The following is a 15,941-nucleotide window of genomic DNA, read 5'->3' as shown; positions in this document are numbered from 1 at the left end:
CCTTAACTTTAAAATGTCAACAGCAAACCAGAAAAATACTTTCAAGAACATGACAGACAACTGGATAATATAGGTATTATATTAAAGTACACATAATTGTGAAGAAAAAACTGGTAGTTATCCATGATGTTAATTTTTAACATTTAGAATATTAAGTTTTAAAAGTCTTAATAAACTTTATTTTTTAGAGTAGGTTTATAGAAAAATTGCAGAGAAAGTATTAATAACTCATGCATAGAGTCTCACCCATTGTTAACATCTTGCATTAGTGTGGTGCATTTGTTAACATTGGTGAACCAATATTGATACATTATTATTAAATAAAGTACATTATTATTAAAGTCCATAGTTTACATTGGCACTCATTCTCTGTGCTGTATGTTCCATGGGTTTTGACAAATGAATAAGCTCATGTATCCATCATTACAGTATCACATAGGATAGTTTCACAGTCCCAGAAATGCCCTGAACTCTACCTATTCAAATCTCCCTCCCTTTTCCTGAACCTCTGGCAACAACTGGTCTTTTTATTGTCTCTATAGTCTTGCCTATTTCAGATAGCTGATATTTGGAATCATACTGTGTATTTCTATGTTCGGTTGCCATAAGAAGATAACACAAACTGGATGGCTTAAACAGCAGATTTTTTTCTCACAGTTCAGGGGGCCAGAAGGCCAATATCAAGGTGCCATCAGGGTTGGTGTTTGGTGAGATCTCTCCTCCTGGCTTGTTGATGGTCTCCATCTTGCTGTGTCCTCACATGGCCTCTTGTCTGTGTGTGGGCGGAGAAAGAGAGAGAGTGCTGGTGTCTTTTCCTCTCTTTTAAGGACACCAGTCCTATACAATTAGGGCCCCACACTTATGACTTCATTTAACCTTCATTACCTCCCCAAATGCCCTATCTCCAAATACAGTCAAATTGGGGGTTAGAGCTCCAACATTTGAATTTTGGGGGGACACAATCAGTCCATAACATACCATACGTAGCCTTTTCAAATTGGTTTCTTTCATAAAGCAATATGCACTAAAGGTTTCTTTGTGTCTTTTCATGGTTTAATAGATCATTTCTTTTTATTGTTGAATAATATTCCATTGTTTGGATGTACAACAGTTTGTTTATCCATTCACCTACTGAAGGACATCTTGGTTGCTTTCAAGTTTCGGCAATCATGAATAAAGCTGCTATAAACACTCAAGTGCAGATTTTTGGGTGGACAGATGTTTTCAACTCATTTATGTAAATTCCTAGGAGCAGCATGACTGGATTTATGGAGCCTATGTTTATCTCTGTAAAAAACTGCCAAACTCTCTCCCAAGGTAGCTACAACATTTTGTATTCCCACCAGCAATGACCGAGAGTTCCTGTTGCTCTGCATCCTCACCAGCATTTGTTGTTGTCAGTGTTTTGGGTTTTAGCCATTCTAATAGGTGTGTAGTGGTTATTTTAACTTGTAATTTTCTTTCTTTTTTTTTTAGCTGCGCCATGCAACTTGCAGGATCTTAGTTCCCTGACCAGGGATCGAACCCCGGTCCATGGCAGTGAAAGTTCCGAGTCCTAATCACCAGACCGCCAGAGGATTCCTTAACTTGTAATTTTCTAAGGATATATGATATTGAGCATCTTTTCATATGCTTATCTGACATCTGTATGTATTCTTTGGTGAGATGTCTGTCCAAATTGTTTGCCCATGTTTTAATTGGTTGTCTCGTTATTATTGAGTTTTAAGAGTTCTTTGTATATTTTGGATACCAGCCCTTTATCAGATGTGTTTTGCAAATATTTTCTCCCAGTTTGTGGCTTGTCGTTTCATTCTCTTAATGGTGTCCTTCACAGAGCAGATGTTTTAAATTTTAATGGAATCCAACTTATCAAGTTTTCCTTTCACTGATCACACTTTTGATGTTGTATCTAAAACTCATCACCAAACCCAAGGTCACCTAGATTTTCTCCTTTTTATCTTCTAGAAATTTCATAATTTTGCATTTTTACATATATAATCCATTTTGAATTAATTTTGGGATGAGTGTAAGGTCTGTGGCTATATGACGATGATGATGATGATGATGATGATGATGATGATGATGATGATGATGATGATGATGATTTGCATGTGGATGTCCAGTAGTTCCAGCATCACTTGTTGAAAAGATTATCCTTTCTCCGCTGAATTGCTTTTGTTCCCATGTCAAAGATCAGTTACTATATTTGTGTGGATCTATTTCTGGACTCTCTATTCTGTTCTACTGATGTGTTTATCTATTATTTCACGAATACCTCACTGTCTTCATCCAGGTAATGTCAGTCCCCTGACTTTGTTCCTCTTCAGTGTCGTATTGGCTCTTATGGGTCTTTTGCCTTTCCATATAAACTTTTGAATCAGTTTGTTGATATCTACAAAATAATTTTCCAGGATTTTGACTGAGAATGTGTGGAATCCATAAATTAAGTTGAGAACTGACATCTTGGTGATATTGAGTCTTCCTATCCACGAACATGGACTGTCTCTCCATTTATTTAGATATTCTTTTATTTCTTTCACCAGCATTTTGTAGTTTCTGTCATATAGATCCTGTATATACTTTGTTAAATTTTTACCTAAGTATCTCTTAAAATTTTTTTTTGAGGCTAATGTAAATAGTGTTGTTTTTATAACTTCAAATTCCAATTGTTCATTGCTGGCATATAGGAAAGTAATCTTGTATCCTGCAACTTGGCTGTAATTGCTTATTAGTTCCAGCAGTTTTTTTGATTGATTCTTTGGTATTTTCTACATAGACATTCATGCCATCTGGAAACAAAGACTGTTTCATTTCTTTCTTTCCATTCTGTATACTTTATTTATTTTCTTGTCTCATTGCATTAGCTAGGACTTCCAGTATGATGTTAAATAGGAAAGGAGACATCCTTGTTCCCAATTTTAGGGGGAAAGCATTTAGTTTCCCATCACTAAGTATGGTCCTCGCTATAGGTTTTTCTTTTTTTTTTTTTTTTTTTTAAATTTTATTTATTTATTTATTATTTTTGGCTGTGTTGGGTCTTCGTTTCTGTGCGAGGGCTTTCTCCAGTTGCGGCAAGCGGGGGCCACTCTTCATCGCCGTGCGCGGGTCTCTCGCTGTCGTGGCCTCTCTTGTTGCGGAGCACAGGCTCCAGACGCGCAGGCTCAGTAGTTATGGCTCACGGGCCTCGTTGCTCCGCGGCATGTGGGATCTTCCCAGACCAGGGCTCGAACCCGTGTCCCCTGCATTGGCAGGCAGATTCTCAACCACTGCGCCACCAGGGAAGCCCGGTTTTTCTTTTATAGATGTTCTTTATCAAGTTAAGGAAGTTCCTCTGCATTCCTAGTTTGCTGAGAGCTTCGATCATGAACGGATGTTGAATTTGTCAAATGTTTTTCAGCATCTATTGATATGATTATATGATTTTTCTTCTTTAATCTGTTGATGTGATATATTACATTATTTGATTTTTTTGAATGTTGAACTAGCCTGGCATACCTGGAACAAATCCCATTTGGTTGTAGTGAAGTATACTGATGTCTGCAACTTTCTTTGAAATGTATTTAAAACAAAAATAAGATGGATAGAGTGATTTGTTTGAAAGATTTTATAATACATTGTTGGAAAAATTATAAATCTAAATGGTCAAGGACTGTAGAAATAAGACAAATATAAAAGCAGAAGTGGTTTGATTTATGTGTTTTTGTTATTATGGATAATATTTTTTCTCTTTTCAATTTAGAGTGCCCTGAGTGTTGCTAAAATTTTTTTAAAAAAATCAGTGGTAAATTCCCACTGAATTTTTAAAAGCTCCAGCTCCTTCTTATTCCCTAAGAATATGTTCCTGTTTTAAAACCCACTTTCTCATTTTCAGCCTAAAGGTCAAAATTTCAACTGATATAACTGTTTTTCACTAACAGCAGTAATACTCCTTCTCTGACCCTGTTGCTTTTTTTTTCTTATTGACTTAAAAAAATCTAGTTTAATAATTAATTCAAAATTTTCCTAATGTTCTAATTTTATAAGGACATTCTAGGTACCATGGACAGAAACAAAGGGGTTAAACTTGTAGTAACATAGAACAGTGTCCACCAGCCACTCACCACATGTCTGTTCATCACTACTGGGATGTGGGGAATGATTTCTTTGATCTTGTTATGCATTTGGGTTGCTCTTTTATTGCAACTCTGAAAAACAATTTTTAAGAGAAAAGAGGACTAAATTACCCAGCAAGAATGTTTTTAATAAACAGAGTTCAAATTCAAACATCTTAGTACAGAAATATCAAAGGAAATGTTTATTGTTGCATTTTTCTCAGTTGTTTTTCAGCCTTACTTAGAGAAAGGATTTGACATTTCAAATGAATAAGCTCAAGTACCCACAATATTCCAGTTATTGTGCTAGACATATTTTGGAAATGTAACAATGAAATAGATAAGGTCCTTGTCTCACAGCGCAGAAATCCTATTTCAAACATCTCCTTATGCAGACTGTAAGAGCAGCCAGCAGAAGGAGAGAGGATAGTAGAGTTGACTTTGTAGAGGAGGGGCATGTGAGTTTAGATGCAAGGCAGCTTCAGAGAAAAGGTGTTTTAGGAAAGGAGGGTATATTAGGGTTCTACAGAGAAATAGAACAAATTTCTATTTGTGTATACAGGGAGAAAGACTTACTTTAAGGAACTGGCTTCTGTGATTATGCAGGCTTGGCAAGTCCAAAATCTTCAGGGTAGGCTGGCAGACTGAAGACGCAGACAAGAGCTGTAGTTTCAGTCCTAAGAATTTCATCTTCAAAGAAGTTTGCTTGACAACATACTTCACTGGAACAGAAAAAGCAAATGATAGAGACAAGACCTCCTGAGGCATAACCATTACATCCACTGACAGACTCCTTTAAAAAAAAAATTCGTCCTCTTCCAGAGAGGCCAACCTTTGACTGATTGGAGGCCCACCCCCCTAATGGAGCGTAATCTGCTTTACTCAAAGTCTACTGATTTTTAATCACATCTAAAAAATATCTTCACAGAAATATCTAGAATAATATTTGACCAAATAACTGGGTACCATGCATGGTCTACTCAAGCTGACACTTAAAAGTAACCATCACAAAGGGAGAAGCATGTGCTCAGGCCTAGGGAAGAACTGAAGACTTGTCACGGGGATCATTTGTAGTAGGGATCATTCGTGAAGCAAGGTTAGAGAGAAGGGAGGGGGTGTGATCAAGGGCACAGGTAGAGGGGTTGGGCTTAGAAAGAAGGATGGTAAAGGATGGGTTAGGTGTCGGAAGACTTTTGAGATGAAGAGAAAAAAGCTGGAAAAAACTCACGTTAGACAACTTCCATCTCTCAGGGAAAAATGAGATATTTGTTGGGAGGGAGGGCTGGGGGTTGGTGGCAGCTAAAAGCACATCCTGGGGACGAGAATAAGGTTTGAGGATGTAGAAAGTATTAGAGAATAGCACTCAGAATAATTTTTATGTTTTAAGAAATCTTGAACCTAAGTCAGATTTCTCCTTTTTCTTTTCTTTTTTTCCAGCATGATCTCTAAAAGAAGAGGAACTGTGGAATTATACCAACTGGAATTTGAATCCCAGGAACCCACTCACTAACCCACTATGTGACCTTTGGAAAATAACATAAACTCTCATAGTCTCTGTTGTAAAGAGTAAATAAAATGACCTATGTGAAAGTGTCTGCAACAGTGGGGGGTACTTAACTGGGGTGATTCTGCCCCTCAAAGGACATTTGACAACATCTAGAGAAATTTTGGTTGTCACAGCTGGTGGAGGGAGGGTGGAGGTGTGCTATTGGCATCAAGTGGGTAGAGGCCAGGGATGCTGTTTAACGGTATTCAATGTACAGGACAGCCCTCAACAACAAAGAATCATCCGGTCCAAAATTTCAGTAGTGCTGAGGTTGAGAAACCCTGTTTAGAACAATGCCTAAAGCATTATAAACAGTAAATGTTGGTTTCTGTTTTTCTATTAATCATGGCAAATCAAATGGAATAGAATTTTTACCCAGAAACGGCCACATCTGAAGGTTTATTTTCTAAAATATTTAAAGTAATCTGCTGTTTGAAGAAGAAGATTAAAGTGTAATTTAGAGACCAAAAAAAAAGAGGAAATTCTATTCAGAAAGAAAGAAATAAAATTCTTATACAAATAAAATATGAAGAAAACCCCCAACAAATTCAAGAAATGCCCAAAGTCTAACTCCTCATTATAAAAGGGTCCCTGTAGTTCCTTTTGAAAAGCTCTGGGGCTAGGACAGACTTGCTCTAAGGTTTTATGTGGAATCAACCAAACTTTGAGGGAAAATTTCAACTGATTGGGATTTGCATTTCTACACTTATTTATACATTTTGCCTGTATCAATGATTTATTTTAGAAATAAAACAGACAACATGGCAAATTGAACGGTTAAGTTTTATCCAGACTTATATGGAATTTCTTAGCTGAAAATAAAACAGAAACACCTTATGCAACTTCAATGCCGACACAGTGCAGCTTTACCTGAAATATCTCAGTATTTCTTGTTTCTCCAGGAGTGGAGACACTAAACAAATATGCAAACATAAGGTGATTTTAATTCCTCTAAATCGATTTGACCCTATTTGCATCCAAAGTTCAAATAATTTCTATTATATTTTGATGGGGCTGGGAGGGAGGGTGGCTCTGTAAATATTACCTAGCACTTAGTAATGCTATCACACCTAAATCCCACCTTCGTTTCATCTTTTTCTTTACACTGCGAGCAAAACTTGCAAAAAATAAAACTTGCCAAACTTGTAAAAACATGCCCCCCGAAAGGCTTTTACTTGTTAAACATGATCAGGAGGCTTGAAAATGACTTAAATTTGATGGTAAGTTTTGAGCTAAGAAGTCTGATGAGCTAAAAATAGGATGAGAAAGAAACTGAGCTTTGATGCCTGCTCACTGGTCAGTGGCCCAGAATCCCTTCCTTGGCCTCAAGTAACTGATTAAAGTCTAAAGAAAAGGAGAGGGAGCGTTGTCAGTGGAACTGGAGGGAAAAGTATCAGTGGAGGTTCAGGAGGAACTGAAGGCCGTGGCTGAAACCATCAACCATGGCACACTTGTGAGCAGGGTAGGGGGAAAGTATTCTCTCAAAGTACTAAAAATAGTAGCTGTCATCTAAGGAGAGTCTCAGGGTTCAGGCACTTTATGGATATTCTTTCATTTGATCCTAACAACAACATTTCAGGGTTAAGATGATCTTTCCCATTTTTCAAATAAGAAAAATTAGGCCGAGAGAGAGAGATTCAGTAGATTGCCTGAGTTCACCCAGCTGGTAAATAGCCATGGCAGGATTTAAATATAAAATGAGAGGAATACTGAGATGATTGAAAAATATACCTCGATTTGTGCTTGTCTACAATGAAAAGAGATCTCTTGTGGGTTTTTACAAAATTAATAAACTTCATTTGTTAAGCAGTTTTAGGTTCACGTATTGTGGGGAGCTTATACCAATTTTATAAATAATCTATAACTCTAAGAAATTAAAATCAACTGGAATCCCTCAAACCCCATGTAACCATTTCATGCACCTTTTCAATGGTTACACACACATACGCAATTCGACAAAAATAAAATATGCATTCTTTAAAAATCCAAAGATCACATTTTATAATATAGTTATTTTCTTTTTTGCTGTTTTTTTTTTGGTTTTTTCCTACTTCCTTCATCCTCCACTTACTCCCACGTTCTATTAATATAGTGATTCCCATCATTTTTCCTTTGTTCATATGATCATAATCAAACATACACACATACATATATATGAATGAATACACACCACTCTGCATATACATATATACGTAGGTTAGGGGGTTGCTGCTTTTTCATTAATGGAATCATCTCATAAATGTTCCTCAGTGCATTTTACCTAAGTACACTCAGAGGAAATCCCTGCATGGCAGCTGGTTTGGACCTGACCTATTCCTGACAATGGCAGTACAGTGTCCCAGAGCATGGACATACCATGGTATCTTCAACCATTTTCCTTTGATGGGCACTCACTTGGTTTCTATTTTTCTGCTACTAAACAAAAACTGTTGTAATAAAGACCCCTGTGCATAGCCTTGACATATTTTGAGCCCTGAAATTCTCCCTTTCCTTCATTCACCCTCTATGTTCAGTCACCAGCTCCCTCAATTTTACCCCCAACCTATCTCTGGAATCTGTCCTCTCCCCACCTCCAGGGCTACTGCCCGGTTGGAATGTTCTTGATGTTTAGTGTAAACTATTGTAGTCCCTAAGCTGATCTTTCTACTTTTGATCTTTAATCCTTCTCTTTCACTTTTTCTCCCTCTCACAGTAACAAATCCTTCAGTTTCCAAGATTATCTTTCTAACACTCAAACTGATCTTATCTTTTCTGGTAGCTCCCTATCGTGTAAATAGTACAGTTGGCTAAGAGAAACAGTCATGCATTGAGATAACAAATGGAAACCAGTATTGAGACCGGATACAGGGCAGATAATAAGGAGTGGAAGCAACTGTCAAGTTCAAGAAGGGCTGGGCCACCTCATTTGTTGGCTCCTACTTGGCTTCAACGGACTCTTGCCATGAGGGAATGTGAATTTGACTTGTGTGATCTTCTAATTTTTCACAGAAAAATCCTAGAAATCTGGATTTTCACAGTAACCTTCCAATTTATTAGCTATACCAAAACTTCTGCAATCTGAAACATGGGTCCTAAGATCAAAGGTGGCCTACTCTTTGTGTGTTATTTCCATCTCTCACTGCTCCTCCCTTCATACCCTTCACTCCACCCTCTGGTGATCATTCCCTGTTTGTTCACCCTCTACCAGGTGACTTCAATGTTATGAAGACTGTTTGACCTAACTGATGCTTTGTCTCTAGTCAGAGTTTGGGTACAATGAGAACAGAAGGGAAAGCATAACTGAGAGAAGAAGCTGACATTAGAGGTCCCTGGGTCTCTTATCTGGGGGTCATGTGGAGGCACAGAAATCAGCTTCCGGTTACACCTGGGAGTGAGGTCATGACCTCTGCCATTTGTCACCCACTATACTCTATTCCAGGACCACTTCTCTGGATCTGTGGAGTTGGAATTTATTTACTGAGCACCTATCATGGACCAGGTCACAGCTAAGGACATTCACATACATTTTCACATTTATGTCTCAGAACCACTCTTCCAGGCAAGTTTTTGTCATGCCAAATTTTCAAATAGGGAACAGAGGCAAAGAGAGGTTAAATGGCTTGACAAATCACATAGTTAATAAGTGGCAGTGTTCAGCTTCCAACTTTAGTCAACCCCAAAAACACTTCCATTGAGGGTAGTGTTGTTACAAGCCTAAGATGCACTCAGTGCCACATTCAGAGAACAGCCTTTATTCTTCCTGATTGGATACGTGTTAGAAAGTACAGTTTGCCCAGGATCATTTTGACCCTGTTAAAGATCTTTACCGAAGCCTTGCTCATGTCCTGTAGTATTTATCACTATTTCCAGAACCAAAAGAGAAAGTAATAATAATAGACAAAAAAGGTATCATGAGCTTCCAAGCTTGGAGTGTAAGTGATTCTGCTCCATTAGCCTCAATCTACATTCTTATAAATTCAGCTTTACAAGGTTCTCTATTTGTCAGCAATGCCCTATGAAATCCTGTCTCTGGTTGGGGCCCAGTGTTTGTATACTAGCTGCATTCCCTGGAGTCCAGGTCTTCTTCAGGTTTTTTATTTATACTTATTTGTGATGGTTCTAGGTTAAGTCTTAGTTATTTCTGTGGGAAATCTGGTTTCTTCTGATAATCTTCTCTACTCTGTCTAATTCACCCATCGCAGTGGGAGAGAATCTCTTAATTCTGGTCCCCTTTGGAGGCCTTTTCATTTTCTCAGCTAACACTGAATATCAAAATTCTGGGCACTATACTTGGTGTTGGAGATAGAGAAGTTTTGATGCTCTTGAGGTTCTCACCGTCCAGTCTGAGAAACAGACATGGGAACAAATAATCCCAGAAGAGGGTGACAAGTATCCAGGTCCAGTGCAGGCACACAGGAGGGAGAGATCAACACCACTTATCAGAGAGACCAGGTCCAAATGGAGGAGGGCTACACCTGGGGACACAACTGCCAGATCTCTTTTGGGAATACATCATTGCTTCTCCTCGGGCCACAGAGAAAGACGGAGAAAGTCAAGGATTCTGTAGGTTTGTGGAGAGCCAGAAGCCGTTCCTCAAATTAGCTGATCATAGGTGGCTCCTTTCAGACTAAATCTAATCTGAGGGTAAATGTCACCTTATCTTCTAATTTTTCTTATCATCACATTTGCTTAATTTTCTCTGTCTTGTTAGTCAAGAGGCCCTGGGTTTTAAACACAAAGATCCATATCCGTACTACCTAATAAGTAAAAGGTTTTGATCAAACTTTGGGGTTAAAAGTTAACAAGGTTGATTCCAGCCACAGCAAGTCATTCCCCTTCTACAAGGCTGAGTCATCGCTTAGACCTGACCATAGATAAACCATGAAGCATCTCCTCTTCCTGTCTTTCCATGGCTAAAACTTTCCAAGTACATTTCCATGACAAATAAGATTTAGCCTCAGAAAGGGAGCTCTTCTATTTTGATCTGAGTCCCTTGGGAAATCAAGTTTAGGAAAAAAAAAAAAAAGTTAAGTGATACAGCCTTAATCATGGCCACGACTTCTCCCAAAGTCACAATATCCCTAATGACCTGAAATGTGACAAGAGATGTGTCCAGGACTCTTGGTCCATTTTTGGAGGGGTATACCAATGAGCCCATAACCTAGAGGCCCCACACAGGGTAGGTAATTATGAATTCTACTCCTGCATTAATGGAGGGCTTGGGCCGTATTGAGAGTAATTGGATAAAATCTCTGGTCATGATGGTCACAACACTAAAAGACCAAGCCTAGGAGTGTTGGGGAAAGAAGCCTAGAAACTTCATTATTCATGTTTTATTTTAAACTGACAACAGCATTCCCTACAATGCATTTTCTAAAATGGTAGGAGTCACTCATATTGTACGAAGTGTTCATTCTCACAAAGAAAACTGGTTGACGAGCATTGGAAAGTTGAAGGATCATTGTAACAGCACCAGAATGGGGAACTTGAGGGGTTGGCAAAGGGCCTTTTTGTGAGATAGTCGGGTATGGGTGTCTGAATTGCTCACCCAAGGCTACAGAAAACCTGAGGGACTGGATGAAACCAGGAGAAGAAATTCCGATAAAGAGAAGCCAGAATCCTGAAAGCAGAGAAGCAGTATTTATCACGCATCAGGGCCAGACGAGGTAAAGCTAGAAATTAATTAATGAATTGGCTAATTAATTTTTTAAAAGTTTCCAGCTGATGCTAAGACAACCTTGATCAGATCCAGAAATAGAGTACAAGGGGGCTTGGGGTAGATGGGGGCGTCATGTTACCAAGACGGCAGCACAGGAGGCTCCAGCCTCTGCACCCACACAAAGATCAGCAATTAGACGGATATCAGTGAACAAAAACAGATCTGGAGGAGCTCTGGAGTCCACTTAAGAAGATGGAACAGCAAAACAGTGGAACAAAAACCCTGAGAATAACCACCTGAAAAGGGAAGGAAGACAGCTTCATTTTGTCTGCTTTGTTGCTTCCCCCCTGCACTCCCCCACATGCACACACCTACCAGGTGGCAGCGCTCAGCACAACGAGGGGAACACACAAGCTAGAAAGAGTTGCCTTCATCGGGAAAGGAAGAGTGAGGTGAGCTACCATTTTCCCCAGCCTTTCAGATCACCCCATGAAGGTTCTGCTTTGGTTTCACCCTGCCCAGGGAACACAGAGCGGAAGCAAATAGAGATGGCGAGGAGCAAGGGACAAAAGCAGGGGCTGCCAGTAGCAGCCATCCAGCGGGCGTGATCCTGGTTCTCGGTGACCTGCTCTGCTGATAAACCCAACAGTTTTCACCACTGAAGTAGCCAACCGCCAGCACAACCACCATGGACCTCCTGCACATTTCACTGGCTGTCGTCCCACAGGTATTCATGTTTGCTGACACCAGCTACCTGAGTCTCTCCCTGCTCCTCACCCCCCAAGTCCTGCCAGAGCCCAGGAGCCACACCGACGGCCGCTGCAGGCCTCTCTGGCTGCCAGAATACAAGACACCAGCCTAGATCCCAGAGACCGACCACTACCACTGTGCGTGTGCTCAAGGCTGGCCCCTCTAGCTGTGCATTTGCATGCAATCCATCACCAGACTTCACTGTCATGCGCATGCATGGGGGGGAGACGGTGAGACATGGAAAAGCATGCCCGAAGTCAGAGCCCCTGCAGCTGCTTGTGGGCCCAGATCTGGCCTTGTCTTTCCATCACATGCTTGCGCTGTGCTCACAGGCAGCCAGTGCACCTGCATGCTCCGGGCCCAGCCTCCATCACCACCTTCTACTGCCGTGTGCCCATGACAAGAGCCAGCAGCCACAGTCGCGCACGCCGATAGCCAGGGCCTCCGCAGCTGCCTGCCTTGGCCCCCACCACTACGTGTACATTTGCAACCAACCCCCCTGCCACTACAAAGGTGCCTACAGCTGGTCCCCCACAGCCAAGTGTGTGTGTATCACTGGCTCTGGCCACTACCCGTGCTTGCCCTGGTCCCTAGCTGCTGGACCTGGAGATGCTGCTGGGCAGTGAAGCAACCTCTTAAGACCCCTTGCAGCCTCTTAAGACCTCTTGTAGTGCTCACCAAGTCAATTCCGTGGACCCCAATGGCCTGAGCCAATGAGCTACCATGCCCCCCTGGGGCTGGTGCCAGTGCACACCTCTGCACTCGGCTCTCAGCAGATTTCTTATCAGAGACTTTGTGGAGCAGGAGAGAATGGGATGATACTCTAAGTGCTAAAAAGAAAGAAACTGCCAACCAAGAATACTCAACAAAATTGTCCTTGAGAAGTGAAAGCAAAATAAAGACTTCTGCAAACAAACAAAAACTGAGAGAGTTCATTAACACTAGATCTGCCTTACAAGAAATGTTGAAATGAAAGACTGCTAACTAGAAACATGACAACATACAAAAATAAACAACACACATCTGAACTGCCAGATTCAGAATACTCTAATACTGTAATATGGTGACGTGTTAACCACTTAGGTCTAGTATAAATGTTGAAAGACAAAAGAACTAAAGATAACTTATAGCTACAGTAATTTGTTAATGGATACATAATATAAAAATGTATATTGTGACATCAAAAACATGTGGCGGGGGGATAATCAGTAACAGGAGGAAAATTGGAAAATTTACAAATATGTGGTAATTAAACAACACACTTCTGAACAACAAATAGGTCAAAGATGAAATTAAAAGGGAAGTCAAAAAGTATATTGAAGCAAATGAAAATAAGAACTCAACATACCCAAACCTATGGGAGCCAGCAAAAGCAGTGCCAAGAGGAATGTTTATAGCAATAAATGCCTACATTTAGAAAAAAGAAAGCTCTCAAGCAAACTTAACTTTATACCCCAAGGAACTATAAAAATGAGAACAAACTAAGCTCAAAGTTAGTAGAAGGAAGAAAATAAAGAGTAGAAATAAATGAAATAGAGGCTAGAAAAAATTAGAAAATTTTAATCAAACTAAGAGTTGGTTTTTTGAAAAGATAAGCAAAACTGACAAACTTTTAGCTAGACTTACCAAGAAAAAAGAGAGAAGACTCAATTAAATAAAATCAGAAATGAAAAAGGAGACATTACAACTGATACCACAGAAATACAAAGGATCATAAGAGAGTATTATGAACAGTTATATGCCAACAAATTGGACAACCTAGAAGAAATGGATAAATTCCTAGAAATATACAACCTACCAAATCTGAATCATGAAGAAATAGAAAATCTGAACAGAGCAATAACAAGTAAGGAGATTGGATCAGCATTTAAATCCCTCCCAACAATGAAAAGCCTAGGACCAGATGGCTTCACAGGTGAATTTTGCCAAACACGTTAAAAATTAATGCCAATTCTTCTCAAACTCTTCAGAAAAACTGAAGAGGAGAGAACACCCCTAAACTCATTTTACAAGGCTAGCATTACCCTGATGCCAAAGCCAGATAAGGATATCACAAGAAAACTACAGGTAAATGTCCTTAATGAATACAGATGTAAAAATTCTCAATAAAATATTTGTAAACTGAGTTCAAGAGCACATTAAAAGGATCATACATCATGATCAAGTGAGATTTATCCCTGGAAGGCAAGGATGGTTCAACATATGCAAATCAATAAATGTGATACACTACATTAATAGAAAGACAATAATCATATGATCACTCCAATAGATGCAGAAAAAGCGTTTAACAAAATTCAACATCCTTTCATGATAAAAACTCTCAAAAAATTGGGTATAGAAGGAACATACCTCAACATCATAAAGGCCCACAGCAATAAATAATAAAGGCTGTTACCACTCTTGTTCGTAATACTACTGGAAGTCTTAACTAGAGTAATTAGGCACAAGAAAAAAAAAAGGACATCTGAATCAGAAAGGAAGAAGTAAAATTGTCTCTGTTTGCTGATGACATTATCTTGTATAGAGTAGTACAGTACAGAGCAAATTCCAGACTTCAAAGAACCCTTAGACCTAATAAACTATCCTAAAGTTTCAGGATACAAAATCAACCTATATAAATCTGTTGTGTTTCTATACACAAACAATGAACTATCTGAAAACCAAATTTTTTAAAAATCCCATTTATAATAACATCCAAAATAATAAAATGCTTAGAAATAAATTTAACCAATCTAGTTAAATATCTATACATCAAAAACAGATGCATATACCAATGGAACAGAATCAAGAGCCCAGAAATAAACCAACACATATATAGTCAACCAGTATTTGAAAAGAGAGCCAAGAATACTCAATGTGGTGAGGGATGCGGGAAATGGGGAGAAGTTGGTCAAAGGGCATAAACTTTCAGTTATAAGATGAATAAGTTTCAGGGGTCTAATGCACAGCTTGATGACTATAGTTAACAATACTGTATTGTGAAAGTTACTCTGAACGTAAAGCTTTAATGTTCTCACCATAAAAACAATTAAAAAATGGTAATTATGTGAAGTAAAGGATGTATTAACTAACATTGTTGTGGTAAACATTTCGCTATATGTGTAACAAATCATCACATTGTACCTCTTAAATTTACACAATATTACATGTCAATTACATTTCAGTAAAACTGGTGGGAAAAAGATGGCTTGGGGCAAAAGACTCAGGAAGGGGCCCCTGAAAATGTGAGAGCATTGAAGTTGGCTTTATGTGATGTCAATAGGGGTGCTGATGGAATTAGAGGAATCAGACCTGCATCCACACTAAATCCTCCTGGATTTATGCAGTGCTAGAATCCCCAAAAATGTTTGAGAAGTACAGACTGTAGAACTCTTCCAGTGCAACCTTCTCAATTTACTGATGAAGAGGCTGAGGCCCAGGGCATAGCTATTTAGTGTCAGACGGGACTTCCCATTCTGAGTTCTGGGCTTCCTCTCTCAATTCCCCACACTCCATTTCACCAGCAAACTTTTTAAGTTCGGCACATAATCAGCAGCCGTTATATGCCAGCCCTTGTGGTAGAGGGTGGTGATTCAAAGATGCATTTGAAGATTATGATCTAACTGGTGAGACAGAGAGCTTCAGAAATAATTGTTTTATACCAGTTAAAATTTATTAATAGATTTTAATTATATGGGTAAGCGCCTAAATGAAAACGCTAAGTGGAAAAACAGGAAACAAAACTGTATATGTGTTCTAATCTCATTGTTTAAAAAAAATAAATAAATAAAAAATAAAAACTTGAGAAATGCAATAAACCACTACTGAGCCAAGTCTTATGGGACATGCTAAGACCTTGTGTTATAAATACTTGTGCACTTATTTGATCTTCCTTCCTTGAGGGCCAGCACCAAGTTTTTGAACTCATTTTTCTATC

This window comes from Balaenoptera musculus, chromosome 12 (genome assembly GCF_009873245.2).
Source record: "Balaenoptera musculus isolate JJ_BM4_2016_0621 chromosome 12, mBalMus1.pri.v3, whole genome shotgun sequence".
Lineage (NCBI taxonomy): Eukaryota > Metazoa > Chordata > Mammalia > Artiodactyla > Balaenopteridae > Balaenoptera > Balaenoptera musculus.
Note: the sequence above shows the minus strand (reverse complement) of the source record.